Raw genomic sequence first — 23,911 nt, forward strand, 5'->3', positions numbered from 1 at the left:
ACCATATCACTCAATCACTCCACCCCCTCACCTCAAGGGGGGTCGCCCCTTCACTGAGAAGACAAGCCCCCTCACTCAAAAGACATCACCTGTAAACAGGGCACTTCTCTGAGAAGGAGACTTTATGGCAAAAATCAATAACTAGAGTCTAAAGTCATCCAGAAAATGGCCACTAAGTGCTGACTTGGGACACTACCTCCCACTGGATGTGCAGGATGGAAACACGTCATCCACAGCGGACCTTGTGGAGCGTGAGTGTTTGTGTGGGGTGATGAGGGGTCCACACGAAGATCTGGCAAGAAGGAGCCCGGGGTGCAATACACAGATGGTACGAATGAGCTCTGCATGGTTTGCCGCTGGGACACACCTGCAGCATTGAGTGCCTTAATGCACACTGGGTATTGTCCGGGCCATGCTCGGTGCACAGCTGCCGGCCGCAGGGGTAGCTCCTCCGTTGAGGCCGTGGGGCATCGCCCACTAAAAAACTGCCCCCAGAGATAGAAAAATAAAGTGCTAATAAAGCTAATTTATTATAATTTTATTTTTTAAAACCCAGCCCCGAGTGGAGCATCAGGACGGGGGCGGGCTTTCTGATTTCTGCTACTGCCAGTCAGGCAGCAGCAGAAAGTGGTGATGGGCAGGGCACTTTAAGTTTAAATTGCGCATGTCTCTTGGGCGGCAGTCTTGCGAGGGCCAGCTAGAAATGCACATTTTAAGCCTCTCTGACCCAGCCTATGTGCCCATTAAGCTGCGCGCGCATCATTGTTCCAGCGCGCAGTCTCTCTCCTGGAGCGCACAGGTCCCCAGATCTGAAAGGAGGCCGAAGTAGATGTTTTGAAATGTGCCCCATGAACGACAAAGGTCACGCTGTAGAAAGTCTGCAGAAATGAAAACGCCGTGCCCTGAAATGCATGTGTGTAAGAAAGCGCAGAAATAAAAAGGCCTTCTCCTGAAATCTGCGGGTATTTAAATCATGGACAAGATTTAAACACACGAACTTCAGGAAAAGGCACTTTTATTTCTCCAGACTTTCTACTGACCGCCATGATCTTTGCCTTTCCATGAGGCATGTTTCAAAACATCCACTTCAACCTCCCTTTCCGATCAGGAACAGGATCTCTAACCCATCATGTGCTGAACATTCCCCAGGGGCAGCAATACAAAGGCTAGGATTGCAGCTGTTCATTGAAGAAACTTCATGGAGGAGTGTTCTTTTTACACAAACTTCAAAGTCATTAAGACTGTTAGAATGCGTGGAGTAAGGTTCTGCTTACCTTTCACTTACCTTGATGCACACAATAATCACCAACAATGAAAATATTTAAAAAGTAACTTTAAGCAGGCAACATCTCATGAAGTCCAATAGGGTGCTACCTTTGGTTGCAAGGAAGGCTTGTTTAAATTAAATTACATTTAAATAGCGCTTACTACCACTGACGAGGTGTCAAAAATATCAATCTTTAGATTACGTAATAAAACATAGTTATGTACATCAAATGCCTTAAAAATGCTGCATGAGAACAGATATTTCAAGGAGTGTACAGGAAAGATGAGTGGAGGAATAAGCAAGCTGTTTGCATGAACAAAATATGCTACCTTAAGGCTTCGTTAAAGTGCTGAAAGGGAAGAGTATCGGAAGTAGAGGAAAGAGGGGAACATTCTGGCGGATTGGGGTCAGCCGAGGTAGAAGAAAGAGGGGAACATTCTGGCTGATTGGGTACAGCCGAGGTAGAGGGAAGAGGGGAGCATTGTGGCTGATTGGGTACAGCCGAGGTAGAGGAAAGAGGGGAGCATTGTGGCTGATTGGGTACAGCCGAGGTAGAGGAAAGAGGGGAGCATTCTGGATGATTGCGTACAGCCGAGGTAGAGGAAAGAGGGGAACATTCTGGCTGATTGGGTACAGCCGAGGTAGAGGAAAGAGGGGAACATTCTGGCTGATTGGGTACAGCCGAGGTAGAGGAAAGAGGGGAACATTCTGGCTGATTGGGTACAGCCGAGGTAGAGGAAAGAGGGGAGCATTGTGGCTGATTGGGTACAGCCGAGGTAGAGGAAAGAGGGGAGCATTGTGGCTGATTGGGTACAGCCAAGGTAGAGGAAAGAGGGGAACATTCTGGCTGATTGGGTACAGCCGAGGTAGAGGAAAGAGGGGATCATTCTGGCTGATTGGGTACAGCCGACGTAGAGGGAAAAGGGGAGCATTCTGGCTGATTGGGTACAGCCGAGGTAGAGGAAAGAGGGGAGCATTCTGGCTGATTGGGTACAGCCGAGGTAGAGGAAAGAGGGGAGCATTCTGGCTGATTGGGTACTTGAACAACTCTTATGCCGCCCGAAGGCTGCTTCAGAAGGCTACATAGGGAACTGATGAGAGAGAGTGGAAGGTGAAGTGTAATCCTTTATATGAAGCTATACAAGTCCATGTTTCCTCACCTACCTCTCGCTCATGATCCCTTACTCCCCGGTGCTTCTCCCCATTTTGCACTTTGAAGCAGTCTTGGGGCAGCATAACAATTAAACAAGCACCCAACATGCTGCATTGCTCTCCTCCTCCACATACCCCAACTACCCTCCCTCTTCATTTCCCTTGTGCGCTTGGGGGCAGCCTTAGGATGGCATATGTACTACACGAACTTCCAGAATGCCCCCTGTTCTCTCTCCTCATCTTTGCTCTCTCAAGTCACTTCTTGCCTACTTCTATTCTCGCGCAGCACTTGGAAGCACCGCAAGGACTGCATACAGGCTATGCAAAATTCTAAAATGCGATGACGTTCCTCTTTTTCTATCATTTGGAGACAAATATGTAAATATCAACTATTCATATTATGTTTAAGACGGACATTTAACCTCTTAGCAAGTGCTTACAATTTTGATAGTTGGGCAATGGAGACACAAACATTAATAGTCCAGCTTGTGTGTAGCGTGCATTGGGGATTGTTTACGCTCTTGCAGTGGCAAAAGCAATATTACTTTGAGGTACGAAAGCACTATGTTTCACCTTCATCGGTGATGGCGTGTCTGCTTCAAAATGTAAACTTATATATAACAGCACATCGGGTACAACGGGTGAATTACAATATCCAGTAGTTTGGTTGGAGCCGTTGTAGAAAAAGGGATGGGCTGATGTTTTGATTCCAATAAATGTTTTAAATGTATATCGGCCAAAGTCCCGGGTAAGAGAGACAATTATTGCCGGGATAGAAAAACCACTATAATCGTTGTCAGGCAATTACCAATTGAGATGTTTACAGCAAATGTTGATTAGATGTGACGGGTGAGTCTGTTGTCCACAACCCACCAGAAGTGGAGTAGCTTCTGGCTCTGAGGATTGTACTGTGTGCAAAACAAAGAATGCTTGGAACCTAAGGACAGAAGTGAATGATAAGATTTCTTAGATCAGATGTCGAAATACTCAGGTATTTTGTGTGAACTCGCATTGTTCCATGACAGAGAGATTGTAAAGTTATCCGTTGTTGTAGTATTTCTAGCATCATGTTGGATGGGAAATTATTTATGTCTCACATGTGACTATTACATGCAACTAAACTGAACCAAAATGCGCCATTTTACTTTGATTTTTAAATAAATCTTTGGAGGGAGAAACGCCACTGATTTTAGTACCTCATGTCCTGACCTCGCTTGCATTGTAATATTTCACACATCTCTGGTGCCCATAGCCTCGGCTGTAGCGCACAAAGACCCTTTTTGTTGCCGCACACAAAGGAAACTAATTAGAGGGAACATTGAACCCAGCTGTCTTGGACACTTGGGTTACAGACAGCATAGGGCTCCAGGGTCCTCGAAAGTGGCGAGAGAGGCCGCTCCCCCCAAAGTTGGCACTGCTCTCATGCTGCATGAGAGCAGAACCAGGATTGGTTACTGCAGTTTCCTGAAGCCTGCCTGCCTGGAGAAGACCTGAGTGAGGAGGAGGACTTTACGCCAGGAAGGTAAGTGGAATTATTTTTTGTTTCCCTATTATTTTTTAATTACTTTTCTTTTTTTCCTCACCCCCACACTTGCATGCCAGCCGCCACTGTCCGGCTGTGCTCTGTGGGCACTTTGTAGATGTCATGACTTGCCGCCATGCTTCCTTTGTACAGTGCATACCCAATGACTATGCATTTTGTGCAACTCCTACACCCATGACCTGTGCATTGTACAAACAGAATAGGACATGCATGTACTGTGAGCAGGGCTGGCCTCCACCCATTCCCTGTGCACTGTACAAATAGAAACGGTCATGCATGTACTGCGTGCATAACATGGCCGTCACCCATGTATAGTGCAATGTACAAATAGAACAAGACATGCATGTACTGTGTGCAGGGCTTGGCCTTCACCCATGCCCTTTGCATGTAAAAATACATAGTACACAGTACATGGCCATCATACTGGCTGAGCCCTATGCACATTTACTATGCAGCATGCAATACATAAGCATGGAGCATGCCCAGAACGTGCATGTCTCCATGGATTGCCTGCAGATATGCCCTACGCGCAGTACATGGATTCAGTCAAGGACCAGAGCCCAATATACAGCCTTGTCCTGTGCATGGGACATAGAGAAAAAAAGTGCTGAACTGTGTATAGCATACATAGGGCATGGCAGCTCAATCCGTGCATGAGCATGCATCACCCTTCACAATGTGCACTGTATTAAAGTCATACATGGCCCAACGCTGAGCCATCTTAGACTTGCCTTCTATATGCGGGGGGGGGGGGGCATGCCTTGTGTGTGTACACTGGACACACCATGGTCATCATCCATGCCTCTTACACACGCCTACACAGCATGTGTGCCCCGAATAAGGTCCACACTTGGGTACACACACGTGTGCGCATTCACTCACACACAGACGTGCGCATCCAGTCTCACTTCCTCTTCTCGCGAGCGAGCGACTCAGCGCACCCTCACATCACCCACTAGCTCACACAATTTCTAAGGGGCATAGACAGGCTGTAAGTGGTGCACTACAAGTGGCACTTTGTAGGTGTGGGACAGGTGTGCATGGTTGTGAGTGCTGAATGAGGCTCGAAAGGCGGCAGAGAACTTTGTTGTGCATTATTTACTCGCGCCTTTGGGTGCCAGTCACGTCCAAGGCCGTCCCTCGGCACCTGGAAACACTGGGAGCACCAGCTCAGCCAATGAATAATTAACCAACAGCAGACGGCTCATGAACTATGCCTACAAGGGATTTTCTAAAGCACATATGGTTTTACCATTCAATATACACAAAGATAACAAGCTCTATGCAGTCGCTTGCATTAAATTATTTAAAAATTCATTTTCACTCATTTGCACTTGACCTAATCTGTTAGAAAAAGATCTTTACACGGTTGTAAATGTTTTTGAAGAGTTGAATTTATAATGAAAAAATCTTTCAAAGGGTACACAAAAAAACAAATATAAATGTCTAAGTGAAACAACACATAGTAACTGAGGTTTCCAGATCATTTGATGTTACAAACACCTCTTTGTTACTAATATGGACACCTCTTTACAAGAAATACAACAGGAAGCTGTGACTGTATCAACAGGCAACAGATCCTTGAAAACCACTGTTCAATGTAAAAGTAGGTGTAATTGTCGACGTTTCGGTCTATATTGTAGACATCCGCTAGACCATCTTCAGGACATAAAATTCAAGTGTTGGATGACTCTTAACACTTTATATGGACTATAACAAGTTATGGCCAAAGTGTACCGCTGTCTTAACAGACGCCCACTGTTAAGACAGCGGTTCGTCCTTTGAAGCCGGGCCCATTCAAGTTTCTAGACACAAGCTAGTTCTGGGCTCATTGGAGCCTAACAAAGATAAACCGTCGGGCCCAGATTTAATCACAGTTGCCTGCTTCCATGGTTGAAATATTGATTGCTGTTTGAAAGCCCCTTCTTCAATTTCTAACTCAAATTTGTGATTGATTTGGTCACAACTTGTTACAGTACACATCAAATGATCTGAAAACATAAGTTACTATGTGTTGTTTCACTTCAACATTTATTATTTTTTGTAACCTTTGAAAGATTTTTTCATTATAAATTCAATTCTTGAAAAACATTTACACCCGTGTACAGATCTTTTTCTAACAGATTAGTTCAAGTGCAAATGAGTGAAATTGAATTTTTAAATAATTTAATGCAAGCGACTACATAGAGCATGTTACTGTTATTTGTATATTGAATGTTAAACCTACATGTGCTTTAGAAAATCCCTTGTAGGCACCTTCACCTGCTTTTTTATGGATCGCCCGAGCCTCCAAGGATATATTGGGTTTCCCACTTTCTCTTACACAGCTGAATTATGGCAAGGGGTAAATTAACACTAAGGAGCCCCGAAGCTCCACTGGTGAGAACCACAAGACTGTGTGCACACACATGTATCTGTGTGCGTGCTTTGTGTGGCAGGAGCCACAGTATAGGTAGGGTGTGTGGGCGTGTACACTGGCTACACCATAACCTCTTTCTGAGACGCTCGAGACTAGGTAGGTCGCCGGTGCACATCAGCATGACTATCACACTTAGTATAGCATGTCTCCAGCACTCACTCGAGGCATACAGATTACCCAAACTGGGCCAACCTATTGGCATCTACTCTTCATGTACATCATTTTGGGTACTTAGTGTTTGGATTCCGTATAGCTCACACTTTGGTCCCAAATACAGCGTAGTTGCGTTTCGCTCGGTCCAGACGAGTTGCCCATTCATCTTTACTGACTCTACGACAGCAAGAAACAAATCGACCTTTGAAACTCCTTTGCTACCAGGGATCACTGTCTCCACTGGTGGCCATCTCGTTTTTAATTGGACAAGCAAACCTGCCAAATAGAAAGTCTTCTTGGAAAACTGCTTAGTCTATTTTTAAATCCCGTTTCACTGTACACTCACATCTACATATCCTCCAATCTGCACTAAGGGCCCTACACCTGCACTTCACAGATGGCATGGGACAAAAGATCTCTGATAAAAGGACCCCTCGAGGGCGCCCGTCGGGCATTGCAGCGCCGGACAGACGAGGAGCATGGCCGATGATGAAGCATGACACCCATTTGGGTGTGTAAAGGCGCTAGTGCTAGATCTCAGGCAGGGAGTCCCTCAAGGCTCTAGCCTCAGCCCCACCCTATTCAATTTATATGTCACACCTGTGGCGCTTATTGCTGAGCAGTATGGTGTTGAGGTAGTAACATATGCCGATGATACTCAGCTGGTCGTTGCTCTGACCCAGCCAGCGGAGCAGGCCGCTAGTAAATTCACTTCCTGTCTTCTAGACCTTTCAGCCTGGATGGCCAGTAACTGCCTCCGCCTGAACGGCGACAAGACAGAGGTACTTATCGTCGGCAGATCTCCCTCAGTTTGGACCTCGGCCTGGTGGCCGCAGGCCTTGGGACCTCTCCCGATCCCAAAGGATCAGGTGAAGAATTTAGGCTTTTGGATCGATTCTAACCTGACTTTTGACTACCAATCCCGGCGTGTCTCTGGCACCTGCTTTGCTATCCTTCGCAAGCTGAGAAAGACGCTTGACTTGCTCCCGGAACCTGCTCGGAAAACTTTGGTACATGCCCTTGTCACCTCCAGGTTGGACTATGGGAATGTCCTCTATCTGGGAGCAAATGCAAGCTGTCATCGAAGACTCCAGACTATCCAAAATGCCGCCGCTCGCTTGGTACTTCGGCTACCAAGAAGAGCTCCTTCAAAAAAAGCCTTGGAGAAATTACACTGGCTTCCGATTAAGGAACGGGTTGATTTTAAGGCCCTATGTGTTGCCCACAGAATAATTCAGGGGAAAGGCCCGGGCTTCTTGCGCAATTTGCTCTGTCCTTATACTCCTGCTCGACAGCTGCGCTCCCTCGGAGTTGGTTTCCTCTCGATCCCTAGAACTAAGAGGGCTAGGATGGGAGGGAGATCGTTCCGCTCCTTAACTGCCCGTAGATGGAACACTCTCCCCCCCCCGACTACGGACAGAACCATCGGAACTGATTTTTCGGAAAGAGTTGAAGACGTTTCTTTTCCCCAAGAGCTAATCTTCTGCTGTCTTGGTCTTGTTGAGTAGGTGCTGCTGCGATCCTTGATAGCGCGGGGACACACTGATAAGTGTAACCAGGCGCTTTACAAACTCAGAAATAATAATAATAATAAAAGGAACCATCCCCCTGCCTTTGATTCCTATACATCATAGGGGTCAGTGGATGCTGGAAGAAGTCTGGGACCTCACGGGTCATTCTGTCCCTGGTTACAGGCCGAGGTCTGGGCGCCCCATACCTTGGGTCAAGAAAAGAACCCCCATCCCGCCCCGTCAGGACATGGGCGGTTGAATGGAGAGCGGAGACCAGCAGCGGACCAGTCAAAAACCAGACCTTTTTTTCCTCTGTCCCAAAGTCTGTGGTCTATAGGATGCCTTTTTTCCCTTTACAGTGATTTTTGTCAACAGAAATTACCCTTATTTACTCTCTGGACTACTCTGGACCGATTTTATTTTTTAAATGACAAAAATAAGATTCTTTCCTCTCATTTTATTCTGAACATTTCCGATGTCGGTGACAATCGTGAAGGGTGTAAACAGCTGGAGTTTCAGCCAATGAGAAGGCGTCTTTTCACAATTCAAGCATGACCCTGTTCACACACTCAACACAGAATCAGAACCACTGCATTCACTCAGGGCACCCCTTGGGGTTCTTTATTTCTTTAAAAAAGTATACAACATATCGAAAAATGACCAAATCAGCCAAATGCATAGAATGAACGGCGAAATACTTCTAATAAAGGCTGAAAGGAAAAAAGAGCTTTGGTAGAATTTTCGTCCCGGTCACCGAACTGTTTAAGAAATGGTGAAAGCTTCCGGTGGGACTTTGGTGCCGTTGAGTGAGTGACCACAGCCCAAAACCCTCTAACCAGGGCATCTGCTGTGGAAGAGATGCCTCACTCTTCGCTCATGGGTATGGAATTGGCTGCGCCCCCTGTAGCGCTAGGCGCTATATGCAGGTGAGGCGATAAGGATACAAGCACAGGGCACCACAGAGAGCTCCTCACTCTTCGCTCATGGGTCTGGAATGACGGGTGTCTGTGCCCCCTTGTAGCGCTAGGCGCTATATGCAGGAGAGGCGCTAACCATACAAGCACAGGGCACCACAGAGAGCTCCTCACCCTACGCTCATGGGTATGGAATGACGGGTGCCTGCGCCCCCTGTAGCGCTAGGCGCTATATGCAGGAGAGGCGCTAACCATACAAGCACAGGGCACCACAGAGAGCTCCTCACCCTACGCTCATGGGTATGGAATGACGGGTGCCTGCGCCCCCTGTAGCGCTAGGCGCTATATGCAGGAGAGGCGCTAACCATACAAGCACAGGGCACCACAGAGAGCTCCTCACCCTACGCTCATGGGTCTGGAATGACGGGTGTCTGTGCCTCCTGTAGCGCTAGGCGCTATATGCAGGAGAGGCGCTAACCATACAAGCACAGGGCACCACAGAGAGCTCCTCACTCTTCGCTCATGGGTCTGGAATGACGGGTGCCTGCGCCTCCTGTAGCGCTAGGCGCTATATGCAGGAGAGGCGCTAACCATACAAGCACAGGGCACCACAGAGAGCTCCTCACCCTACGCTCATGGGTATGGAATGACGGCTGCCTGCGCCCCCTGTAGCGCTAGGCGCTATATGCAGGAGAGGCGCTAACCATACAAGCACAGGGCACCAGAGAGCAGCGCGTGCACAGGCTGCACATATGAGACCCGCACAAAACCCCGATCCCAGTGCGGGGCGGAGCGGGCGTGCTGCTGCCTCACGGAAATCTCACGGGCGTTCTGTTCGGATTTCCCACTGATTCGCCATATAGTCTCGATTTTCTTACTCCAAAGGGAGAGACGGTGAGACCTCATCCGAAGGAGATTCTCAAACCAATCTCATGTCCCTCTCCGGCCGGGACCAACTCCACGGAAACGGAAGGAAATCAGGAGATTTAAGCCCACTCAGCCGACTGCTGGGATTGTCCTGAAATTCTCCTTTTTGTGCATGTTTTTTTTTTGTTACTTTCCGCGAGGCAGCAGTACAGCCAGCGGGGTTTTGCGAGGGGTCTTCTATGTGGCATTCCTGAGGAAGGCATTTTAGCTGAAACGCGCCTTGAGTATCCATCAAGCCACAATGCGAAATAAAGAAAATATGAATTGAATGGACAAGCACTGTGCATTATACAGGCATATGATGATCCAACGTAAACACTGATTAACGGCTGATCAATATAGGATATTCTGAGTTGCTGGTTATGGCAATATTTGAGTAGTGCAAAGACCCTTGAATGTTGATCAGAGGTTTTTAAATGGAAATAAATTTGTAAAAATGCAGAGGGGTATGAATGAGCGGGTGACAGTCATGTCTGTGTGTGGATGAAATGACATGGCCTTTTTTTTTAACATTGTTTGCTCTGTCCAAGACACCTGCCACTTTGTGATTCATAATTTGGAAGACAGTTTAGGCAGAGGTTACTCCGATTTTGTGAGCAGATAGATAAATGATGACAATGTGTATTAATTAAATAAAGTATCAAAGATTGTAACAAACTAACTGATCCTTGTTTATTCAATTTTAGAACTTATGCAGATCAATTCTGGAGTTTAGGCAGGGTTTTTCCTTTTATATTATGCTGAACAGATACGCACCAATATCGCACCACTTGGATTGACTGAAGAGCTTACCCGGGGAAGACTAGAGAGAGCGAAAGAGCTGTTATACTAAGATAAACTTGCTTTGCTCTGCCTTGCTCCCGTCTCTGCCCAGAGCACCCTTGGTACAAACCCTTGATGGTTCAACAAAGCATGGGCACACAGGCCCATGGGCTCCTAAAACGAGCATCAAGACCCATCCCCGAGACCTGGAAGGAAAACAGACGGCCTGGAGGTTTTATAAGGCAGCTCTTACTTCTAGACATAAAGAAATGAAAGAAGAGGCCTGGGACGATCTTAAGATTGCGTCCGACAAGAAAGACGCCAGAGCCTTCTGGCAGGCGGTCAATTCCCCTAAACTGTTAGCAGAGGGCACCCCTGAAGTTGCGACCCTTACTACAGCTGGCAGTTGGGTGGGACACTTATCAAATGCCTTAAGTAATCGTGAAGAGGGCGCCAATGGGGGGGGGCGAACATCCTATGGGTCAAGAGTTGGATCCGGCCATTGCCCTTAGCAAAACAATTGAAGTCTCGGATGTTATCCAGGCTACATGAAGTCTGTGGTCTATCTAATAAAGCCCCGGGTGCGGATAGGATACCATCTTATATTTATTACTCACTCCTCACAAATTTATAAGGTCTGCTATAATTGGTCCCTTAGTTAAAACTTAGCAGGAGGCGATTATAGTCCCCATCTTTAAGGGAGACAAAGGTCAACCACGCTATTGAACTATTTCTCTGCTGGATAGTTCAGTAAAAATCCCAGGCAGAGTCATACTAGCCAAACTTGAAAAATGGGTAGAAGAAGTGCACTGTCTTTCTGAGGTTCAGTTTGGGTTTCGTCCGGGCCTGGGCACAATCAAGAAAACTGAGCTTGACACTTATCGTGCAAAAGTACACAAAAGTAAAAAAAAAGGGTGTATACACTTTGCTTTTATGCATCTCACATGCGCATTTAACACAGTACATTGGTCAAAGCTTTGGGCCATCATGGGAAATTTGGGGATCGATATCTCAATTATAACGCTGCTTCGTAGGCTTCATGTCCCTACTTCAGCAAAAGCTCGATAAACCAAAGATGGGGAACTCACAGAGGGTTTCCCATCTGTAACAGTGGTATGGCAATGCGGTGTCCTGCCCCCCTTTCTTTTCTCCTATATATAAACGGTCTTGAGGACTTTCGTTGTCACAAGGGGAAAGATATACCAAAAACTGGCCTGCGTCAGGTACCGGTATTACTTTGTACCAATGACGCAGTCCTCACGGCCAGAACAGCCAATGGCCCCCAATCTTTGCTGGATGCCTTTAATACTTTTATGACCAATCTGGGCCTCAGGACAAATAGAACTAAGTCCTTTATAATGAGGTGTGGCCCGAAGCTTCCTAAAACGAGGACCTTCGTGCTGAGTGACTCCGAGATTATAAAAGTTCCCCCGTTCGCATATGTAGGTGTCCCTTTGGAGGTCAGTTTTAATTGGAAATTTCTTTTAAGTGTTGGGACCCTACAATTTCATAAGTCCATTGAAGCAATTATTAGATTTGCTAAAGGGTTGGAGCATAAAACTGCAAAAGAACTTCTATGTATTTTTTTTTTTAGAGGTGTCTCTCTGTTGCTACATTTGGGTCTGGGGTCTGGCGATAGGATGTATGTCGTTACAACGCACACTTTTACAACGCATGCACTTACAACGCATTTTTTACAACGCACAATCCATTACAACGCATGACATTACAACGCATGACACTACAACGCATTTTTAAAAACTACCTTTACAACGCATTCCATTACAACGCATACTACCATTACAACGCATACCATTACAACGCATAATATTAAATTGCATTTAAGGTAAGTATTAGATAGTATAGGGGTAAAAATTACTTTTCTAACTCCAGGGGGTGCAACAGTAGGGTAAGTGTTGGATAGTATAGGGGTAAAAATTACTATTCTAACTCCAGGGGGTGCAACAGTAGGGAAAGTGTTGGATAGTATAGGGGTTAAAATTACTATTCTAACTCCAGGGGGTGCAACAGTAGGGAAAGTGTTGGATAGTATAGGGGTTAAAATTACTATTCTAACTCCAGGGGGTGCAACAGTAGGGTAAGTGTTGGATAGTATAGGGGTAAAAATTACTATTCTACCTCCAGGGTGTGCAACAGTAGGGAAAGTGTTGGATAGTATAGGGGTTAAAATTACTATTCTAACTCCAGGGGGTGCAACAGTAGGGTAAGTGTTGGATAGTATAGGGATAAAAATTACTATTCTAACTCCAGGTGGTGCAACAGTAGGGTAAGTGTTGGATAGTATAGGGGTAAAAATTACTATTCTAACTCCAGGGGGTGCAACAGTAGGGTAAGTGTTGGATAGTATAGGGGTAAAAATTACTATTCTAACTCCAGGGGGTGCAACAGTAGGGAAAGTTTTGGATAGTGTAGTTTAATATTATGCGTTGTAATGGTATGCGTTGTAATGGTAGTATGCGTTGTAATGGAATGCGTTGTAAAGGTAGATTTTAAAAATGCGTTGTAGTGTCATGCGTTGTAATGTCATGCGTTGTAATGGATTGTGCGTTGTAAAAAATGCGTTGTAAGTGTAGTGCGTTGTAAAAGTTGCGTTGTAAAGGTTGTTCCCCCTGGCGATATTCCAACACCGATTGATTACAGAAAACCAATTCTGGAAAAGGCTTCTCTCAGTTCCTCAATCAATGTCTAAAAACTTCTGCCATAAAGAAGTTCAGTTCGGATTTATAGAAGATCATGTTCAACTACAGTCTTCGTTACTCTGGCCTACGGTCTGGAGCAATCCAGAGACTCGTTACTGTAGGTCCGCGCTGGCTGGTTGTCTCCATCTTTGAAGAGGGTTTCAGACATTCAAAGGTTGAGATATATAAAAGATACCTTTGAGTTGCGAGTCATTCCAGAGTACTTTCACCTGGCCGACACCTTCACTGGTAATGTCTTACCTAAAGCCAAGGAGTTTTACTCCCGGCATATTAACATCACCCGTTCAACAAGCAGGGCAGACGGTATTTATTCAAAGTCTTGCAAGAACCCCTATGTCAACCCTCATAAGGCACCAAATCTCACAGTAACTCCACAAGAGGGAGACAAATTTCTATTGACCAGATTGTTAGAATATTAGACCTTTCTTCTGTAGCATTCCTGATCCAAGCTATTGGCTTTCTTCACGCCTCTATCGCCCCTGGGACGGACTCGCCTCAAAGCCCTTTATCCTTCTTTGTACTCTGGATGCGACACGAAGGAGGCCATTCCTTTGCCCAGTTTTAAAACAATGAGGAATAAGAGCCCACAATTTAGCTTTTGATTATCTGCATAGCTTGGGAACGGAAGAGGTCATCTATGCAATCATAAATATTATTCAGAGTGCCCAATGGGTGCACAAGAATTATTAGGCACTTATTTGTGTCCATTTTATTTTGTTTTTAGATCGAAATCCATTTTAGGGCGCTACAATACTTTCTGTTGGCCTAGATCCTCTAAATGGCGTAATGGACCCTTTTAGCCCTAATCCAAGGACTTTTAGAGGTTTTTGCTGTTTTATAAACTTTGTAATTAGCAGGAAATCGCCCAAATGTTTTGTGGTGCAAATTTATATTGGGTTTGATATGTTTTTAATATTTGTACTGCATACTTTTAAGGTTCACTTAGACCGAAATAATAGTTATTTATCGATTTATTCAAGACCCAAGCAAAAATTGAGGCCTGAAGAAGGGGCTCTTTAGGTTAATAAAAAAGCAAATCTTAATTTTCTACGAGAAACACCTGGATAACTTTCCAATCATCTCAGAGGATTATTTCACCACACCTGCATCAGAAATTAACAGAGATGCCAGTGCATGCCGTGCTGATGCAGCGGACAACAGGGGTGGCACACAAAAACGAAACAAGCATTGGCATAGCCCATAGGTCTCGCCTTTGGGACCTTATAAGTGTTTAGCCATGCAACAGTTGCATAACTAAACACTTATAAGGTCCCAAAAGCGAGACCTATTGGCTATGCCAGTGCTTGTTTTAACTGCTGCAATCTATTGAAGCCTCACGGAGAACATCAAAGCGGCCGTGCGGCCGCGAAAGTGATCGCGATCAAACATCAAAGTGGCCGCGAAAGTGAAAGTAATCGCGGTAAAGCGCGACACGCGTGCACTTGCACTGTAGCTCTAGGCTGGCCTGGTAGCACTTTTTGGAGCCCTCACAAAATGTCTCGCCAGATCAGCGCATGCGTTGGGTCAGGCGAGACCTAAAAAGGACCCTCAAGCTCCAACTCGAGCGCAACATTGGAAAATGCACCGAATCTTGCCCATGCAACACCCAGCAAAGTGTAACTGCAAATCATTTTCAAGTCCTCCGAGATGCCAAGGATTGCGACAACAATATTGGGAATCATGGAACGCAAACAATACTGCACCCGAATAAACAACTGCGGGTCCCACCAATTATTTTGTGTAACAGGTCAATTCACAACGATCTTGTGAAACCAGTGGACGAATATTGCTCGCCTCACTTTCACAATCAAACCTCAGCAGGAGCATGCCGAAAACCATGCTCACAGCTCGCGAGGACTACAGGAGTGTGCACGACACACTTACAGCGCACAAACTCGAATACCACACTTCCTTGTTGTCACTGGTGAAAGCCCCGCGTTTTGTACTACGTGGGCTACCAGTAAATACATCCCCTGGACAAATCTCTCATGAATTATATGAACTAGGAATTGCAGAGAAAAAACATCACACAAACTGCTTCACCGATGAACAAGATTAAGAAATTACCTCTGTTCGTAGTAAAACTGGCAGCCACCCAAGAAGGGAAGTTTGTAGCTCTATTGGTAGTCACAAGGCTCTGCAGCTGTATCGTCATCACTTAAGCACACAAGAGATGACGGGGCCCTGCCATGTGCTACAACTGCCAATGCTTGGCACGCACCCCTGCATTCTGCCACCAGAAGCCATGATGTGTACGCTGTGGAGGTGAACACAGCTCCAATCAATGCACAGGGAAGAGAGATAGGGAACAAACGACATGAGCAAACTGTACAGAAAATCACTACGCAATCCATCAAGGCTGCCCCTACCTGCAGACATTGAAGGAGGAAGATCAGAGCAAGTACCACAGCAACCACCAAAGGTCTCTCGCCATCATCAACCAAACAAGGACAGCAGAAGACGACCAAAAATTCAGCACAGCACACAGGATCCCAAGTAAAATCTCTTCTAAAAGTGCAACTAGCGACCACAGTACTGCATGTGTGGACGGAAGGACCTATGCAGATGTTGCAAGACCCAAGCAAGGTAATAAACCAACACCGACCCCCCCCGGTCTCGTCTTGTGTAATAAGCAATGCTATTAACGATCGGGGACTCATTGTGAAAATTACAAAGATAGTTGCAGAGATGAACATCCAGCCGGGAGCGAACCTCATGACCAGACTTTTCCATGGAGAGCAAATCAACCATCGTGGCCGCCAAGACTAAGCGGAGCTCTGTCTTCTTGATGTGGAACGGCAACAGCAGTCAAAAGAAAGCCGATGAACTCCTGCACCTGATGGAATCTAGGAATGTGAGTGCAGCTCTCATCTCAGACCCATCCACAAGGAGGCCAGAAGGTGAACCTTGCAAACGACAGAGTGCACGGCACAGACCCCTCGAATGGAGCCACGGGCAGAGGAACAGATGTGATCATCACCGCAAACGTAAAGCATCAGGAGATTGAATTACCACCAGTAGGGCGCATTGAAGCAACCAGTAGACCAGCCCAGACATCTGCAGGCCTACTCTGTTTGACCGCAGCCCACTCTCCCCCAACAGAGCTCTGCCCAAGTGATATAGAAGCTTCACTAGACTCCAGGACGCCAACCATGATTGAAGGTGACGTCAATGCCAAACACCAGTACAGGAGCCCTCTGGTATCAAACAAAGGACAGGAGCCCTCGGCTATCAAACAACAAAGGACAGGAACCCTCGGATAACAAAGGACAGGAACCCTCGGATATCAAACAACAAAGGACAGGAGCCTTCGGCTATCAAACAACAAAGGACAGGAGCCTTCGGCTATCAAACAACAAAGGACAGGAGCCCTAGGCTATCAAACAACAAAGGACAGGAGCCCTAGGCTATCAAACAACAAAGGACAGGAACCCTCGGATATCAAACAACAAAGGACAGGAACCCTCGGAAATCAAAGGACAGGAACCCTCGGAAATCAAAGGACAGGAACCCTCGGAAATCAAAGGACAGGAACCCTTGGATATCAAACAACAAAGGACAGGAACCCTTGGATATCAAACAACAAAGGACAGGAACCCTTGGATATCAAACAACAAAGGACAGGAACCCTTGGATAACAAAGGACAGGAACCCTCGGATACCAAACAACAGAGGACAGTAACCCTCGGATAACAAAGGACAGGAACCCTCGGATACCAAACAACAGAGGACAGGAACCCTCGGATATCAAACAACAAAGGACAGGAACCCTCGGATATCAAACAAAGGACAGGAACCCTCGGATACCAAACAACAGAGGACAGTAACCCTCGGATAACAAAGGACAGGAACCCTCGGATACCAAACAACAGAGGACAGGAACCCTCGGATATCAAACAACAAAGGACAGGAACCCTCGGATATCAAACAAAGGACAGGAACCCTTGGATATCAAACAAAGGACAGGAACCCTTGGATATCAAACAAAGGACAGGAACCCTTGGATATCAAACAAAGGACAGGAACCCTTGGATAACAAAGGACAGGAACCCTCGGATATCAAACAACAAAGGACAGGAACCCTCGGATATCAAACAAAGGACAGGAACCCTCGGATACCAAACAACAGAGGACAGTAACCCTCGGATAACAAAGGACAGGAACCCTCGGATACCAAACAACAGAGGACAGGAACCCTCGGATATCAAACAACAAAGGACAGGAACCCTCGGATATCAAACAAAGGACAGGAACCCTTGGATATCAAACAAAGGACAGGAACCCTTGGATATCAAACAAAGGACAGGAACCCTTGGATATCAAACAAAGGACAGGAACCCTTGGATATCAAACAAAGGACAGGAACCCTTGGATATCAAACAAAGGACAGGAACCCTTGGATATCAAACAAAGGACAGGAACCCTTGGATAACAAAGGACAGGAACCCTCAGATATCAAAGGACAGGAACCCTCGGATACCAAACAACAAAGGACAGGAACCCTCGGATACCAAACAACAAAGGACAGGAACCCTCAGATATCAAACAGAGGACAGGAACCCTCGGATATCAAACAACAACGGACAGGAACCCTTGGATATCAAACAACGGACAGGAACCCTGGGATATCAAACAACAACGGACAGGAACCCTGGGATATCAAACAACAACGGACAGGAACCCTGGGATATCAAACAACAACGGACAGGAACCCTGGGATATCAAACAACAACGGACAGGAACCCTGGGATATCAAACAACAACGGACAGGAACCCTGGGATATCAAACAACAACGGACAGGAACCCTGGGATATCAAACAGAGGACAGGAACCCTGGGATATCAAACAACAACGGACAGGAACCCTCGGATATCAAACAGAGGACAGGAACCCTGGGATATCAAACAACAACGGACAGGAACCCTCGGATATCAAACAACAACGGACAGGAACCCTCTGATATCAAACAACGGACAGGAACCCTCAGATATCAAACAACAACGGACAGGAACCCTCAGATATCAAACAACAACGGACAGGAACCCTCGGATATCAAACAACAGACAGGAACCCTCAGATATCAAACAGCGGACAGGAACCCTCAGATATCAAACAGCGGACAGGAACCCTCAGATATCAAACAACAACGGACAGGAACCCTGGGATATCAAACAGACGACAGGAACCCTGGGATATCAAACAGACGACAGGAACCCTGGGATATCAAACAACGGACAGGAACCCTCGGATATCAAACAAAGGACGTGCTCTTATCGCCTACTCAAGAAGGACTTTGTAGTTGCTGGCCCAACTCATCCAACACACGACCCCGACATGGCAAACCAGATGTCTTGATATCTTTATCATGCAGAACCTCTCCCAGCCTACGGAGTTGGAGACTTCTAACAGCTTTGACGTACGACCCCAACCTTGTATTGATCACCGTTGGGAGATTACATGAAAAACCACCAACAGGGTCTCAGTACAACTTCAAGAAGGCAAATTGGAGCCTCAACAAGAGAAACCTAGCCGAAACTCTGGTTCTTGGTCCCATACACCTCATTGAAGAGCTGACCAAGCTGTAAAGCACTTCACAGCTGCAGTCCACAGTGCTGTTGAATGCAGCGTGCCCCCACAGAACCCCAAACGCTGTTCAATCCAGAACACCCCTGAATGCATGAAGCAGTCAACGGCTCCCAAAAAAGCAGCACTGAGAAAGTGGCAGAAGTGTTGCACCCCGGATCTGCTGGAGTAGAACGCACCCTCAAAACTGCTGAAAATACAAATAAGCCAGTCAAGAGGCGAAAATGGGAAGCAGCTACAGCTAACCCGAAGGCTGACAACTCTGTAGAGAATGACTCATGGTTTAACTAAGGGGGGGCGGGGAGGGGGGGTGAAATCAAACCCACCAATACAAGGCAAGACTTAGCGTGCAGCAAGAGACAAGGCAGAGGTCCTTGTTGACACAAGAATCCTTCACGGTCAGCAAATGGACAACAGAAGTAGGACAAGAAGGCACCTACCATCAGCTGCAGCACCCACCGGAAACAGAAGCTGTGAACACTGAGAAGTGCACAAGGGACAAAGTGCTTAGTTTTGTAATGAGAGTTAAAGACGGCAAGGCACCAGGAAGAGATGGAATACCTCGCCAGGCCAAGAAGATGCGTAATGCAGCAACGGAGCGCCTTGCTGACATCTTCAAAGCACGTACCCAGCACCAGTTCCTCCCTAAAGAGTTGTATTTTCTCAGCCTGGGAAATCACCAAGACCCTGCAAACTACACACTTCCAATTCTGCTTTCTGGCCTGTCGAAGCGCTTCGAAAAAAGTCACTCTGGCCAGTGTCAGCGAGTTTGAATCTAGGAAAAACTCAATCTTTAAAGAACACTTTGGGTTCTGGAAACAACATTCAACAAATCATCGAATTCTCAGAGCAGTGGACATAAGAGGTGGATTTAACATCAACTGGAGTCAGTGGACATAAGAGGTGGATTTAACATCAACTGGAGTGGTCCTTCCGGAGCATGTGCCCGAGCAGGGCACACAGGACCGGTGTACAAGCTCAAGTTTCCAAGGGACCTGATGAACCTGCCGGCTCGCTCCCTGGTGATCCCAGCTCTCACCTCGCAGTCCTAGAGGAGTGGTCAACGGTACCCCCATGTCTTCTGGGGCGCCTCGGGGATCAGTTCTTGGACCATCTCTCTTCAATCTATTCACAAACAATATTCCCACGGACTTCAGGAAGACAGACCTTGTGCTTTACACTGATATCACCCTCGTCTCTCAGTCCCCCAAAGAGAAGGAAACAGCATAGAACTTAGAAACACCCCTGAGCGGACTCTCTGGAGGGTACAGCGACTGGCAAGTAAGAGAACAGCAACATTATTCACCGGACAGAGGATCACAGCGCACCCACGGGTCCGCCTCGAGGGAGAGGAGACAAAGTGGGAAAACAGCAGCTCCTGCCTAGGGGGTGACATCTACTCAAAACTCACAGAAAGCATCAACCGAGCTGGCTGCTTTGTGCCCGCGTCTGAGGACAGTCACTGCCTACGAGGAAAGTGCGCACAACCAGCACAATCATTCGACCCACAATGACACATGCTTCACCGGCCTGGAGCGGAAGCCAGGGGAATCAACGGAAATCTCTCCAAAAACTATAAAACAAGGCCCTTCGGATGGAGGTGGGTGGGCCTTGCTTCACAAGAGCAGACCTCCACAGAGATCCAGGCGCTGAGGAGCGGGACGGCCACCTCCGCAAACCCAACGAGAAATCCTACAAGGACTTGAGCAAAATAAAACCACACTGGACCTCCACAGAGTTCCAGGCGCTGAGGGGTGGGACGACCACCTCCGCAAACCCAACGAGAAATCCTACAAGGACTTGAGCAAAATAAAACCTCACTGGACCTCCACAGAGATCCAGGCACTGATGGTGGGACGACCACCTCCGCAAACTCAACGAGAAATCCTACAAGGACTTGAGCAAAATAAAACCACACTGGACCTCCACAGAGTTCCAGGCGCTGAGGGGTGGGACGACCACCTCCGCAAACTCAACGAGAAATCCTACAAGGACTTGAGCAAAATAAAGCCACACTGGACCTCCACAGAGATCCAGGCACTGATGGTGGGACGACCACCTCCGCAAACTCAACGAGAAATCCTACAAGGACTTGAGCAAAATAAAACCTCACTGGACCTCCACAGAGATCCAGGCACTGATGGTGGGACGACCACCTCCGCAAACTCAACGAGAAATCCTACAAGGACTTGAGCAAAATAAAACCTCACTGGACCTCCACAGAGATCCAGGCACTGAGGGTGGGACGACCACCTCCGCAAACTCAACGAGAAATCCTACAAGGACTTGAGCAAAATAAAACCTCACTGGACCTCCACAGAGATCCAGGCACTGATGGTGGGACGGCCACCTCCGCAAACCCAACGAGAAATCCTACAAGGACTTGAGCAAAATAAAACCTCACTGGACCTCCACAGAGATCCAGGCACTGATGGTGGGACGACCACCTCCGCAAACTCAACGAGAAATCCTACAAGGACTTGAGCAAAATAAAACCTCACTGGACCTCCACAGAGATCCAGGCACTGAGGGTGGGACGACCACCTCCGCAAACTCAACGAGAAATCCTACAAGGACTTGAGCAAAATAAAACCTCACTGGACCTCCACAGAGATCCAGGCACTGATGGTGGGACGGCCACCTCCGCAAACCCAACGAGAAATCCTACAAGGACTTGAGCAAAATAAAACCTCACTGGACCTCCACAGAGATCCAGGCACTGAGGGTGGGACGACCACCTCCGCAAACCCAACGAGAAATCCTACAAGGACTTGAGCAAAATAAAACCTCACTGGACCTCCACAGAGATCCAGGCACTGAGGGTGGGACGACCACCTCCGCAAACTCAACGAGAAATCCTACAAGGACTTGAGCAAAATAAAACCTCACTGGACCTCCACAGAGATCCAGGCACTGATGGTGGGACGGCCACCTCCGCAAACCCAACGAGAAATCCTACAAGGACTTGAGCAAAATAAAACCTCACTGGACCTCCACAGAGATCCAGGCACTGAGGGTGGGACGGCCACCTCCGCAAACCCAACGAGAAATCCTACAAGGACTTGAGCAAAATAAAACCTCACTGGACCTCCACAGAGATCCAGGCACTGATGGTGGGACGACCACCTCCGCAAACTCAACGAGAAATCCTACAAGGACTTGAGCAAAATAAAACCTCACTGATCAGAAAAACACAGACAGACATCCCTGCAAACCCGTTTACCCGTCGCCCACAGCTCTGCAATGCGTTGCCCCAGTGAAGCAAGTGCCCCCACTTGTGACAATGTGACAAACAGAAAACACACACCGGGGCCTAAAACACTCCATGCGACCATGGAGTGACGAGGCTCAAACCTCGGTGCCCTGGAACACCACTGCGGGTCCCATGTGACAGCCAGAGAAGGTCAAGTGTCCAGAAAAAGCCCCCCCCCCCCTCCCCCCAGATACCATGGGTGAAGGCCGAGGTCCCCAGCAGCACAAGTCCGAATGACCACCCACGGCCGGGTGCCAAGAACCAATCTTTTCGTCGGGCGCAGTGTGTTTCCTGGTACCGGATGGGGGCTCATTTATTTTGCCATCTTTTTCAGGCGTGTTAACGACGCATGCTGCACGGGGCTGTAGTTTTAGGTATGTTGCACGGTGCTTTTAGTGTTTTGTGCGGGGCTGTAGTTTTAGGTATGTTGCACGGTGCTTTTAGTGTTTTGTGCGGGGCTGTAGTTTTAGGTATGTTGCACGGTGCTTTTAGTGTTTTGTGCGGGGCTGTAGTTTTAGGTATGTTGCACGGTGCTTTTAGTGTTTTGTGCGGGGCTGTAGTTTTAGGTATGTTGCACGGTGCTTTTAGTGTTTTGTGCGGGGCTGTAGTTTTAGGTATGTTGCACGGTGCTTTTAGTGTTTTGTGCAGGGCTGTAGTTTTAGGTTTTTTTTGCGCGGCGCTGTAGTTTTTTAAAGCGGGGCTGGAGAAAATTAATTTTCCGTGATGCATTTACTCCCACCCATGGCGTCCCCGCAGGGCTCTCTGCGGCTCAAGGGGGGAGGGAGGCCCCCGAAGGATCCTCTCCCACGAGGGGGGGGTAGGTAGGGAGGGGCGGGAGGCCCCCGACAAATCTTCTCCCACTCCCCTGAGCCCATGCTATGTGCCCCGTGATCAACGCCAACTTCCTCCCCACCCGCCGCCGCCGCCCACGGGGGGGGAGGGGACAGGAGCTGCGGACGGCCCGGTGACCCCCCACCCGCCCCCCAAGTACAGATCGAGCCCTCACCTGGCAAGCGCGCGGCAGCAGGACAAAAGCAGAAACTTTCTCGGTCCGCGCCGTCTGCACCTGGCGCGGGCGGGGCCGGAGCCCCTCCCCCCGCGGGGAACCCTGGGAGCTGTAGTCCGTGTACAGCGCCCGCCCCCCCCGCTGTAAGGAGACACCCGGCGCTGACGGCTCACAGTGAGTCATGGCCCAGGCGGCCCTGGCACCGTCTTGAGGCACAGAGCCTGCTGGGACTTGTAGTTCCATCCACGGGGCCGCCAGCCCCTGCAGAACTCTTCTCCCCAGGTGCCAGCTCTCTGTCCTTCGGTCCAGCATGTATCCGCCGACTCTCTCTCTCTTTCTAGGGCTCCTTAAAAAAAACCTTTTTTGTGCACGCCCCCCACCGCACTGCTGCCTCTCCGACGTGTAGTAAATAGCACCACACAGTTTCTCTGTACTCCACTGGTGTTTACTCACTTTACCGGCCTTGGAAGGATGGGCGGCCGACAGGGCCTGGCGCCCATGTCCCGCAGACCGCCCCAGATGTGAGGCTGGACACTCATGCCTACAGTACACTACTAATAGGGGCCCTCACAGCAACACTACACATGACACACCCATCCTTACACAAACCAGACACCACCATACGCTACACGTGAAACCCCAAGTGCCTCGAGTCTGGTCTGTGCCCAGGATTACACCCTGACAGACAAACGACCTGGGC

The 23,911-nt window shown here is 47.8% G+C and overlaps 1 protein-coding gene across 1 annotated transcript in view; it reads right to left on the bottom strand.

The window, feature by feature from the left end:
* The window catches only part of TMEM109 (transmembrane protein 109), a 56,528-nt gene extending 33,179 nt beyond the window's left edge, over positions 1 to 23,349 (bottom strand). Inside the window, exon 1 of the mRNA XM_085651465.1 lies at positions 23,212 to 23,349. The gene's annotated coding sequence lies outside the window, so the exon portion shown is untranslated. The remainder of the gene's footprint in view (positions 1 to 23,211) is intronic.
* Between the last annotated feature and the right edge of the window lie 562 nt (positions 23,350 to 23,911).

The sequence above is a fragment of the Triturus cristatus genome, chromosome 4_1, assembly GCF_964204655.1.
Source record: "Triturus cristatus chromosome 4_1, aTriCri1.1, whole genome shotgun sequence".
NCBI classification, from domain to species: domain Eukaryota; kingdom Metazoa; phylum Chordata; class Amphibia; order Caudata; family Salamandridae; genus Triturus; species Triturus cristatus.